Here is a 12543-nt window from a genome sequence, read left to right as displayed (position 1 = left end):
TAGATAGATAGATAGATAGATAGATAGATAGATAGATAGATAGATAGATAGATAGAATAGGATGGATTTATTTCAGAAAAAGAATCCTGAAGTGTGAAATAAGATGAAGCAGCTCTATAACTTTCTAAATGATCTATAGTATTCTCGAACATGGAGGAGTTGGTTTTTTTTTTTTTGGTTGTTTTCAACAAATTCTTTTCAGCCGTGTCTTTAACGATACATTGCAGCGGTTGCACAGGTGCCTCATTAATACTTGCATGGAGAAACCACCACTTTGATCGTCAAGTTTTTACACCCGCCTCCCTAAAGATATACGAGCGCTACACTAATTGCCTCATGTTTGTATCGATCACGCCCACCTCCTCCAGCGGTCACTCATCTCCACCATCGCCGCTGTCTTGGTGCACATCAGGAAGGAGGAGTGTCGGAAGATAAAGTTTCGACACCTGCGCTAAATATCAACAATTTTTGGGATGACGTGAAGCTACAGGAAACATCCAGCTGTGACTAATTGCTGCATTAACTCCTATTACCGAATTATATTATCTTGAACCACCTCAATATTTATCCAGGCATAAATAGCATAAAATATGACCACAAGTTAAATAATGTGACGATGTAATGTCACTGATTACAACCGTGTCGTCCCATCCTTTAATCAACCTTGACGCCATCAAAGTTTACTGCGTCCTACACTTCCTGCGGGCCTGGAGGTAATTGAATTGCGTTTAAAACATCTAATCTCTGGAAAGCCTCCCCGCTCCTCTCTATCAATCAACCTCCACGATGCCCAAATCATATTGCCCAGGATATATTATATCCTCTATGGGTTTTCTCTATTCTTTTTCAGGGCGTATTCGTCTTTATGCAGATGACACCCTGGTGTCTGTGACAGACAGAAGAACCTGAAGTCCACATTTGGGTGGAGTTAGAGGGGTACGAAGGTGAAGGACAGTGGCCTCCTTTGTCATACCCATGTCCATATTCACCAGAAAGGGACGCTTTCCCAAAGTCCAATATTCATCTGCAAGTGTTGTTAATGTACCACTCACACAAGTTTAAACTCCTCTGATTAATTTTGTACCCCAAAGAAGGAAGTGTTGCCCTCCTTGGCTGCATAAATGTTTAATTCTTATTTAAAACATCATATGATGTAGAGTCTTGAAGATTGCCTGCGGGCAAAAGTGAGCTGGGATGTTTCTTCCCACGCTCAACTCTGCTACCGGAGATCAGCATCCTCTTTGATGCCCCAGATATATTCTGCCCTTTGTGGATTTTCTCTATTCATTTTTAGTCCATATTTGTCTTTATGCAGACGACGCTCTGGTGTCTGTGACAGAGAGCAGAACTTGAAGTCCACATTTGGGCGGCGTTAAGAGGGATACGAGGGTGAAGGGTAGTGGCCTCCCTCATCATACCTGTGTTCATATTCCCCAAACAGGGACCCTTTAAACTCTTTTGATTAATTTTGTACCCCCAAGAGGGAAGTGTTGCCCTCCCTGGCCGCATTAATTTTTATTCTTATTTAGATCCCATCATATGATGTACAGTCTTGAAGATAGCCTGCGGGCAAACTGAGCCAGGATGTTTCTTCCCACGCCGAACTCTGCTTCCGGAGATCAGCATCTCACGAGCATCCCTGGTGAGTAGCACTCCCCTATACTAAATTCTACACTCCTTACCCAAGATACTTCATTAAAAGAAAAGAAGTAAAAACTTGTCCAAATTAGCGATGCATCAAACCACTCAGAATCAAACACAGAAATAATGACCATGAGAATAACAATACGGTGGTTTGTATCAAAGTACCCAAAAGACATAAATTCATGAAATGGTTATTACAAATTTTGAAACATCCATAATTTATAAATCCCTTCTCTGCATTTAACCCATCATGGATGAACCATGAGCACTTGGCAGCTGTCTAGCGCACTGGGGGAGCAGTTAGGGGTTCAGTGTCTTGCTCAACAACACAGGGGTGTCAAGCTAATTTTTACTAAGGACCACATCAGCGTAATGGCTGCCCTCAAAGGGCCACATGTAACAGCAACAGTAAATATACAGTATCAACTAAGATACTTATAATTAAGATTACATTCATACATGTAACTACTCCTTAATGTTATATAACTCTGAAGGACTCATTCAAATCCATAATGTTACACATGCATTTGCATTGATGTAAAAAAAAAAAAAATATTTACTAGCTGCTTTGCTACAAAGCTAGCTTTTACTGCTGCACTTTTTTTGGAAGCAGGTTTCATAACCACATTTTGCTGCCATTGCCATTTGGCTTTCGATTCTTGGAATTTGTTGCTGATCAGGAAGGCTAATGTTAGCATACTTACCTTTGTGTTTGGTGTCAAAATGCAGACCTAGATTGTACTCTTTGACAACTGCCTCATAACACAAAAGACATACGTTTTTTTTCTCCTTGAAGCACAAACATGTATTTGCCTTCCCATCTTTCTTGAAACAGCCGTCCATCTGCATCAACTTTTCACTTCCTGGACGTATCGGGATCATTTGTATTTCTCAATTCCACTTGTTGAAATTGGCATTGATGTGAATACACCGCAATCCAATGGCGGGAGACCGTCACTTCGCCGGTAACAATATTCAGCCGAATTGTGGGCATTTCACTTATTTATTTTAAGACAATCAGACAACGTTCTCACGGGCCATATAAAATGACAAGGTGGGAGTTTGATACATGTGTCTTAAATACTGTGACCATTGATTCGCTCGGCAATGTCCAAGCATTTTTTTTAAGAAATCATTTTCAGTACATTTTTAGAATTTAGCATTTAGAGTCCTGCTCTTCTAGCATTGTTAGTGTGGATTGGAGCTGAATTGCAGACTTCTGCATTCCTGTTGTTACAGAGTCAAATTCAAATCTTGAATCTTGAATCTTGAATCTCGAATCTCGAATCTTGAATCTTGAATCTTGATTTTCCCCCCTGCAGAGATACTGCAATACCCTATAGGTGGGCGGAGTGGACAGAGCAAATCCATCTCCTCGCTCCAAAAAGCAATTCAATATACGGTCCCCACTGAGGAGATGAATCAGATATTAATCTGATAAGAACAGATACTACACTTGATCTTAGCCGAAAGGCCGAGAAGCGAATATAATATAAAAAAAAAAAAAAATGATAAGGTTATTCGTTGGAAAGTCGGTTGGGTGTTCTTGCTGGTGACGACACAACAGGCTGGTGCCTGGCAGAAGTTATTAGTGTTTCACCGAAGAATCTTGAGGCTGCGATGCAGGGGGCGGTTGACTCCTGAGTATTCACCGTTGTGGAACTCCTCTATATCTTGTGCGAAATATAAATTAGATTATCCGGGTGGATTGTCAAAGATTTTATTGAACTAGATACGATACAAAAGGTGTATTCAGAATTTTTCAACCATTATTATGCAAATTTAATTAGAGTAATTAAATTTCTACCTGAGTCATCGATTCACGATTTCCTCAGAACTTTTACAAAAAGTTCCTGGAAGTTAATATCAATCTTTAATATTACTTTTGGCCCGACTTTTGACTTTTAACAGTCAGCTCCTCCTTTTGGTGTCCACTGAGCGGATTAATTGCAACAAGCTAACTGCTAAATAATTTAGCTGAACGGCGCAACCGATTTGTTAAGCCAGAAAATAGAACTGGTGATTCATGTGGAAAAATGCTGTATAGGAAGAACCTGCTTTCACCCGCTCACAGCGTCACCAACACATTTCTCTGATTAAAGTGAGTCGGCGCCACTTTGGTCTCAAAAGGCACAACTCGGCTGTCACTTGAAGTGGATTTATTGAGTGGTATTGATCCGTTCCGGGGACCCTCGCCCCTCCACATGGAGCAGGAGAGCAAAGGCAAGGACCTTCATGGTGCGCGGAGCGGAGTCGGCCACAATGACAACGCGTCACGTTGATTAATTCAGACGCAGCGTGAGAAGGAGGAGTCGGGGAGGGCTGTGCGAGGCGCTGGAAAGAGCAAGAAGCAGTTTTTCAAAGGCACCTTTCATGATATTAAGCATAGGCGGGCGTGGATTCAGACAACTGCTGTTAGTCCATGTTTCCTGGGTTAACTGATCTTCCCCGCCAAACGCTCTGCATAATTGGTTTGACATGGAAAAAAAGAAAAGAAATAGAATATATGAAAAAATCCCCATATCTCAGTCACACGGGAGATTTCCCAGATCTGACATGTTGGTTATTTATCGCATCATTGAAACTCAATCAATGAATTATACTTAAATATACATGGGAACCTTGGCTTACAAATGACTCTTGGATGAACCGAATCAATGTTTAAGTGTAAATCGCATTGATTTGTTTTACAGCACCAAAAAACTGACGGCACTCTTTTGAAACATTTTTATGGGCTTATTTGTGGCAAGACAAACAGAAAGAAATTAGAGTTAAAATTACTTATTACTGTGTTTCCGGTGTTTTTTCTGTCCTTGCCAGCACATGCACTCTGCTAATGCTATCTCTGGCTAGCTGTCTTTCATTCATCCAAACTAACAATCAATTTTCTACTTCTAAGACTTGAGACCTTTGCTTTGTCGGCCAACATTTCCCCTTTTGCCATAGCAGCTGTCTTTAGCGCATGTTTGTTCTTGAGGATTGTACAGATGATTGACTCAGCCACGTCTTATTGCTTGAAGAGATTTGCAACACCAACACTATGCTCACATTTTGCAATTATTTCCTCCTTCAGATCAACTGTCATTCTTAACTTCTTCTTAAAACTGCTATCACTAGCACTCTTAACTTTTTTTGGAAGCCGTAATAAGAGCTAAGTTAAAAAGCGTTAGAACAGGAGGACACGGCGATGAACGATGTAAACAATGTGGAGTTACACGCAAGATTGCCGCTACGCTGCAATGCCACACAGTGGAAAGCCAGAGACTTTGTTGATTCATGCACCAAGGCTTGTTCATAGCTCGATTTCGAAAATTTGATCAAAAACTTGTAGGCTGATTTGTTTGTGATTAGGAGCGTTTGTAAGCCAGGGTGACACTGTGTATCCTGAGAAAAGCCTCACCACGGGAGGGTCCCTGGTTTGATTTACTTTTTGTGAGTTCAATTTGGAGTTGGATTTATAAAAAAGCAATCACTTTCCGGCCGTGTACCTTATCAGACCCAAAGAAGAAAACCGCTTTTTTGTCAAAAAAAATCTAAATTTCTTCAGATAATTTGGACTTTTGTCGGAAACTTCACCTTTGAGCGACTTTAAATTTCTGCGTGAGATTTCCATTTTGTTTGTCACATTCATCTTTTTCAGTCTGGCAGTGCTCCATCCCCAGTTCATTTCTCTACTTCATCCTTGAAAGTAGTAATAAAAAATAAATACAGTAATTTCCAAACTATTGAGATTCAAGGCATTTAATTTCACATGCATAATGTGCGCAAGAACCATTAAAGTCGTCCTCTTCAGTGTCGGAATTGAACAGCTTCAGAATTTTAACGGTAATTTCATTGGTCTGATGTGACAAGGCTAAATGTTTTGGCCGCATAAAGCTCGTTTAGCCCCCCAAAAATCCATAAATTGCATCGCTGTTTGAAAGTAGCAGCTTGTCTTGAAATTACAGTAAAGAGACAAATAATGTATTGCCCTCACTCCATAGTTCATATGGCCTCTTTTAAGTTGCAGCATTATTAGTTACAAAATTGCAATTTACAGGTTTCTCTGTCTCCTGTTTGAATTAACATATGAATTCACCGATTTATTTATCATTATTACTATGATTGAATTAGAGAGTGAATGTGTTTGCAGATGACATTGTGATCTGTATAGAGAGCAGGGTACAGGTTGAGGGAAATTATGAGAGGTGGAGGTATGCTCCGGAAAGGAATAAAGGTTAGTCGCAACAAGACGGAATAAATGTGTGTGAATGAGAGGAAACGGAGTGGAGATCAAGAAGTTGGAGGATTTCAACTACTGTCCCGAGCAACAGAGAGTGTGGAAAGAGGTAAAGAAACAGGTTAGAATGGGTGGTACTTTGAGCTAAAAGACCATCAGCCAGAATGAAAGGTGTACAAGACAGTGGTGGGACCAGTGATGCTGTATGGTTTGGAGACGGCGTCATTGAAGAAAAGACAGGAAGCAGGGATGGAGGTTGCAGAGCTGAAGATGCTGAGGTTCTCTTTGGGAGTGACGAGGATGGATAGGTGTCACAGGCCAGGTGGACTCGGGCAGGGAACCACACCACCAGGACTGGAATCAGATCGCTTTATTTCAATGGCAAGATGGTGAGCCGAGAAACAGGGTTAGGTGAAGAGTCGCAGCAGAGTCACAATTCTCCAGCCCCAGGCTGGGCGTGCCGCTGCTCTTTATGGAGATGTTGATTAGCGACAGCTGGCCGCTGCTGCAGCTGGCACTGATTCTCAATTGGGACCCAGCCGTGTCTCCTCTCGGCTGCCTGACAATAGGATCATGGATGAGTCCATCAGAGGGACAGCACTTATTAGATGTTTTGGAGAGAAGGTCAGAGAAGCCAGACTGAGATGGTTGAGTCATGTAGACGGATGCTGGAACTGGAGGTCTAGAGGAAGACCAAAGATTTATGGACGTAATGAAAGAGGATATGAAGTAAGTAGGTGTGAGGGAGGTGGATACAGAAAATAGGGTTAGCTTGAGAAGGTTGATTCGCTGCGGCGACCCCTGAAGGGAAAAGGCCAAAGGAAAAGAAGAAGAAGAATCAGAGAGTGAATGCCTGTTTGTCTCTTCACGAAATGTGAATGTGCTTTGTATGTGGCCCCGCAATCGACCCCGGGTGTACACTCGCCTCTTGTCCAATGAAAGCTTGGATAGGCTCCATAACACTTGATATAGAACCTTTTATTTTTTTTATTTACTTACTTATGTCACCGACAGGCGAAAAGAAAACAATCAACAATGCACTGTAACTTTCTTACCATTCATGGTCATTGGAAAGGACATCGATGTTTCATTACAGAGACTCCTCTTTGTCTCACCAGGGGTCCGGCCTTTTCGGCGGCAGCTCAGTCGAAGGCAGCCGCCTTGGTGTCGATGTCACGCGCGGGGTTGGCATTCGCGATACATTGGCCGGTCGCTGAGAAATTACGCTTTACGCTACATCTGAACACTGATCTCAAACAGCCACTCCATCAGGTCAGCCCAATGGACCCGAGAACAAGTGTTCTAAAAAGAATCTGGATTAGTTCCCAGATCTGAGAAAATTGGTTCTGGTTTTAGCTCATATGATGGCCTTATTGTACCGTGCTTTACAAAAAGCTGAGAATATTACGAGCCCCGTCTGACTAAGCAGTGTAACACTATTATTCATGATATTTCCCAGGCTGGGAAGCTATTTGGCTCTATATAGCATTTCGAAGTTTTAATTTCTTTGTGGCGTTGCTAAATATGCAGAGTCGGTTTGATATTGGCAACTGAAAACCAAAGAGCAGCGGGTAAGATTTCAATGCTTTTACCGACTTCTCTTACATTGGAACCGGGTTTAGTGCGATAAAAATTGCAAACTGGATCACCGTAGCTTCAATCGGAGGTACAGCTTTATCTCCAGGAGCTGCATCAAATGGTTGCTTTAGGTAATGTTGAATTTATCTGAGAGGTGCCTGGCTGAAAATCTTACAGGGATTCATCAAGATGTTAAATCCAGAAAAAAAAAAAAGTCCATTAACAGCATGAAGGTAGATACATTCCCAAAACTAATTAGAGGAAGATGTAATCATAACGTTGAGGGAGTCTCTACCTCCGCTTTTGGATGATGAATAGATAAACAGACTTGTAGATTTAGTTGTAAACACTTCGAGCACACTTGAGATGATGTTGCCAAAAAAAAAAAAAAAAACATGTTGATGTCCGTGCTGAAGAAATAAACTCAAAACTAAATAGATGACTGACTGATTTAAGTGAGTGAGTCGTCTCTCGCCAGGAAACCAACAGCCGTTTTTTGAGCCAATGAGAACCCTTGTCCGGCGCCATGGTCATAAATCAAACACCTGCCTCTCGCCATTAAGCTATCGCCAGTCAAGGTGAAAGGGAAAACGGGAAAGAGACGCTCTCCATTCACCCGAGCACTCGGATCCACCGTCTCGGCTCGGCTCAGCTCGCTATCCCGCTGACGTTTGAAAGTCCGCGGTGATGACTTTCTACTCAGCTAGAAGTATGCTCACAAGTAGGTCTACGCTCTGGCCCTGAGGCCAGGCAGAATGGCTGTGCGGCGCTCCTCCGCCATTGTCGGCTACAGTTATCTTCCCAGCTGTGGATACAGTTGAGTGTTTTGCATGTATATGTGAACCTCAGAGGCAGAGCTCTGCTCTGGGATTCTGCCACGGCAGAGACGGAGATGATGGTGGGGGATGGGGGTAAAAAAGCCCCTCAGGATGTGTTGGTCTGTCAAAACCAATCTGATGTTCACTTTATGCCCATTTGTGCAATCATGAAGTTTCTTGACGGGCGGCACCTGGACTGCAGACCTGCAATAACAACCTGGCGAGTGTGTGAATAAAGGGATTAGGTTACAAAATATGTATGTGCCTATGTAGATATGTATGAATGTGTATGTAGGTGTGTGTGTATATGTGTTTATGTGGTTAGGTATGTATATTTGTATATATGTATGTATGTATGTATGTATGCATGCATGTATGTGTGTGGGTATGTCTGTCTGTCTGTATGTTTGTATGTTTGCATGTGTGTATGTATGCGGGTGTATGAGCATGTTATATATGTGTATGTGGGTATGCATGTATGTATGTATTTATGCATGTATGTATGCATGTTTGTATGTGTGTACATGTGTATGTGGGTATGTATGTGTGGGTGTATATTTGTGTGTCTTTGTAGGTATGTATATGTGTGTGTATGTGCATATGTATGTATGCATCTGTGTATGTATGTGTGTGTATGAGTATGTTGTATAAGTGTATGTGTGTGTATGTGGGTATGCTTGTATGTACGTATGTATTTATGCTTGTATGTATGTATGTATGTCCGTGTGTATGTTTGTATGTGCATGTGTATGTCTATGTGGGTAAGTATTTGTGTGTCTATGTGGGTACGTATATGTGTGTGTATGTGGGTATATATGTATGTATGTGTGTATGCATTTGCATGCATGTGAATTTGTGTCTATGAATGTATGCGTGTATGTATATTCATACACATACATGCAGACACTCATAGTCTGTGCGTATGTATGCAAGTATGTGTATGTATGAACACTGCTCAAAAAAGGGAACACTAAAATAACACATCCTAGATCTGAATGAATGAAATATTCTTATTAAATAATTTGCTCTCAACATCGTTAAACGTGCTTAACAAAATCACACAAAAATTACTGATGGAAATCAAATGTATTAACCCACGGGGGGTCTGAATTTGGAGTCGCACTTAAAATTAAAGTGGAAAAACACACAACAGGCTGATCCAACGTTAATGTAATGTCCTTTAAACAAGTCAAAATTGATCAGTGTTGCTTCTCAAGTGGGAAGTTTGATTTTACAGAAGTGTGATTGACTTGGAGTTACATTGTGTTGTTTATGTGTCTGTATGTGACTGAGGCCAGGTATACCCAATACATATATACACATATGTATGTATATATGTGCATATATATCCACACACATATACATATATATGAATATACAAATATATACATACAAATTTACATACTCAGTATTGGGAAAGGTAGAGTTATCAGCTGAAAATGCCCATTAGTGAACCACCCACTTTCCCAGCGTTTTATTAAAGCTAACTGAAAGTGTCTCTGAAAGTGTCTCCCATGCTAATAGAAAAGTACAGAGAAGGCCAGAGGGAGCTGCATTGTGTTTTTGTAGACCTAGAAAAGGCATATGACAGGGTGCCAAGAGAGGAGCTCTGGTATAGTATTAGGAAGTCTGGAGTGGCAGAGAAGTATGTTAGACTGGTGCAGGACATGTATGCTAGCTTTGAGACACTGGTACGGTGTGCTGTAGGGGTAACAGAGAAGTTCAAGGTGGAGGTGGGACTCCATCAGGGATCAGCTCTGAGCCCCTTCTTGTTCGCAACGGTGATGGATAGGCTGACAGATGAGGTTAGACAGGAATCCCCATGGACCATGATGTTTGTGGATGACATTGTGATCTGTAGTGAGAGCAGACAACAGGTAGAGGAAAATCTAGAGAGGTGGAGGTATGCTCTGGAAAGGAGAGGAATGAAAGTTAGTCGCAGCAAGACAGAATATATGTGTGTGAATGAGGGGAACTCGGGTGGAGTGGTGAGGCTACAGGGAGTGGAGATCAAGAAGCTGGAGGATTTCAGGTACTTAGGGTCAACAGTCCAGAGCAACGGAGAGTGCGTAAAAGAGGTGAAGAAACGGGTCCAAGCAGGTTGGAATGGGTGGAGAAAAGTGTCAGGGGTACTAGGTGATAGAAGACTTTCAGCCAGAATAAAAGGAAAGGTGTACAAGACAGTGGTGAGACCAGCGATGATGTATGGACTAGAAACTGTTACAGTGACCAAAAGACAGCAGGCAGAACTAGAGGTTGCAGAGATGAAGATGTTGAGGTTCTCTTTGGGAGTGACCAGGATGGATAGGATCAGGAATGAGGCTATCAGAGGGACGGCACATGTTCGATGTTTTGGAGAGAAGGTCAGAGAAGCCAGACTGAGATGGTTCGGTCATGTACAGAGGAGGGATAGAGAATATATTGGTAGACGGATGCTGGAATTGGAGCTGCCAGGCAAGAGGTCTCGAGGAAGACCAAAGAGAAGATTTATGGACATAGTGAGAGAGGATTTGACGGTAGTTGGTGTGAGAGAGGAAGATACAGAGAATAGGGTTAGATGGAGAAAGTTGACTCGCTTGGCGACCCCTGACGGGAAAAGCCAAAAGAAGAAGAAGAAGAAGGAGAAGAACTGAAAGTGTCTCCCGCACTTGCAAAGGCACATGGATGTTTATGGGGTGCACCTTTTCTCAGTGGCGGGCCGTGCATTTTACACCAAGGCTTTCAGTAGTGTTCCAAATCAGTCCACCCCCCCCTCCCCAATAATTAGTTTAAGGCTATAAAAAACATCTTATTATGCAGAAATGCAGTATAAAGAGAGGTGCACCGCAGATAGATAACTCGTGTAGCCACAATAAATGCCTTTGTAGCAAACAGCTGCAATACATAAAAAGCACCAATAATAACCTTATAAACTTGCAGTATTATTTAGGAAAATAGCAGTATTATACTCACCAAAAATTCTGACCATTTGTAGACAAAATCCATCCTCCTTCCTTTCCTCAAAAAGAGTCCAATTATTCTGTCAAACAGATTATCCGTGCGCTTCAGCTCAAAGCACTCCCAGCAATAAAATTTGGAGTGTACCTCGGAGCCTGCGAGCCAGAGGTACCGGTCACAGTTCGTGGCTAGAAAATGTTGGACAAATCCTTTCCCTGGTTGTGACAGGTTCGCTAGCTTAGGAGTTGTCCGACCTTTCTTCCAATTTTTTTCAAAACTCCATCTAGAAAATGGCTTTAACAATATATAAGCAACTAAATCCATTTCTTCCCCTCCTGCAGCAATTGTGGGTTGAAAAAAACGATATTAAACAAACACAGCTATATTTCTGTTCGCAGCTCTTTAGTACACCGGTCCACTCTCTGAGAAGCCAGTCAGAGGATGTGAATACGCTGATGTTGCTGTAGTCTGCTAGAAGGCTTTGGATGTCACCAACTCAAAATCTGATTGGTTGAAGAAACAGTATCATCCAAAACTTATTTTTTCTTTTGTGTAAAGGGCTAGCAGAACTGATTGTGAAGGGTCCCCCCCAGGCAGATTTCTTTGACTTTGATCCTGCCTGGCAACAGATGATGGATGAAATATGATTGGTTAAAGGCTTTGATATGAAAATGCATGTCTGGAAACGGCACAACGAGGGGAAAAGCTGTGAAAGGACGTGAACAGACCTTTGGAATCATTTTATAAGTATTCACAGACAAAATATAATTAACATGTGTGATTCAGACATTTTTTTGGCCAACGGAGAAGGCCTTGCAGGCCCTGACGGCCCACCACATCCATTTTGGGAGAAAATTAACCTATGTTTGCGTTCATCTTAAAGTGTGGTGTTGGAATCACTTCTAGCACTGACGGGTTTCTGAAATACTCGGCCTCTGGATGAAAGGTGTATCATGCTGAAGAAAGGCACAGCATCAGAGGGAAAATTCACAGATGTGTGTATTTGCAGAAAAATTACCTGACTTAACCAAAATGGTCTCTGAGGCAACAGAGGTTCAGAATTCTTTCCAGATGTTAATTTCACAAACTAGTCCAGCCGAGATGCTGTCAGCTCAAGCCCCACTCCCAATGGGTTCTTGGGGACTTAGGAATAATGCTGATTTGCTGCAGTTGCTGCCAAGAGCTGCCTGTCAGACCAGTGGAATTGATATTTTGGTTTGGCATTTGAGTGACTGACACTTGCCTCCACATCATCAAAATCATGATGGTCATGTAGCTGCAGTCTTTAATTTTTTTCCTAAACACAACCATAATAGCTACAAAAAGGATAAAAATAGGCAGCACGGT

The 12543-nt window shown here is 41.9% G+C and overlaps 1 non-coding gene across 1 annotated transcript; it reads right to left on the bottom strand.

Annotated features, from left to right (window-relative positions):
* Positions 1–2948: 2948 nt before the first annotated feature.
* On the bottom strand, positions 2949–3130 carry LOC147230162 (U2 spliceosomal RNA). The gene has a single exon (XR_015106761.1). It is a non-coding gene; the product is annotated as a U2 spliceosomal RNA (small nuclear RNA).
* Positions 3131–12543: the final 9413 nt, after the last annotated feature.

Source organism: Fistularia commersonii, chromosome 10 (assembly GCF_037954325.1).
Source record: "Fistularia commersonii isolate RoL2024-O1a breed Wild chromosome 10, RoL_Fcom_v1.0, whole genome shotgun sequence".
In the NCBI taxonomy this organism is placed as follows: Eukaryota; Metazoa; Chordata; class Actinopteri; order Syngnathiformes; family Fistulariidae; genus Fistularia; species Fistularia commersonii.
This window is presented reverse-complemented; position numbering and strand designations above follow the sequence as displayed.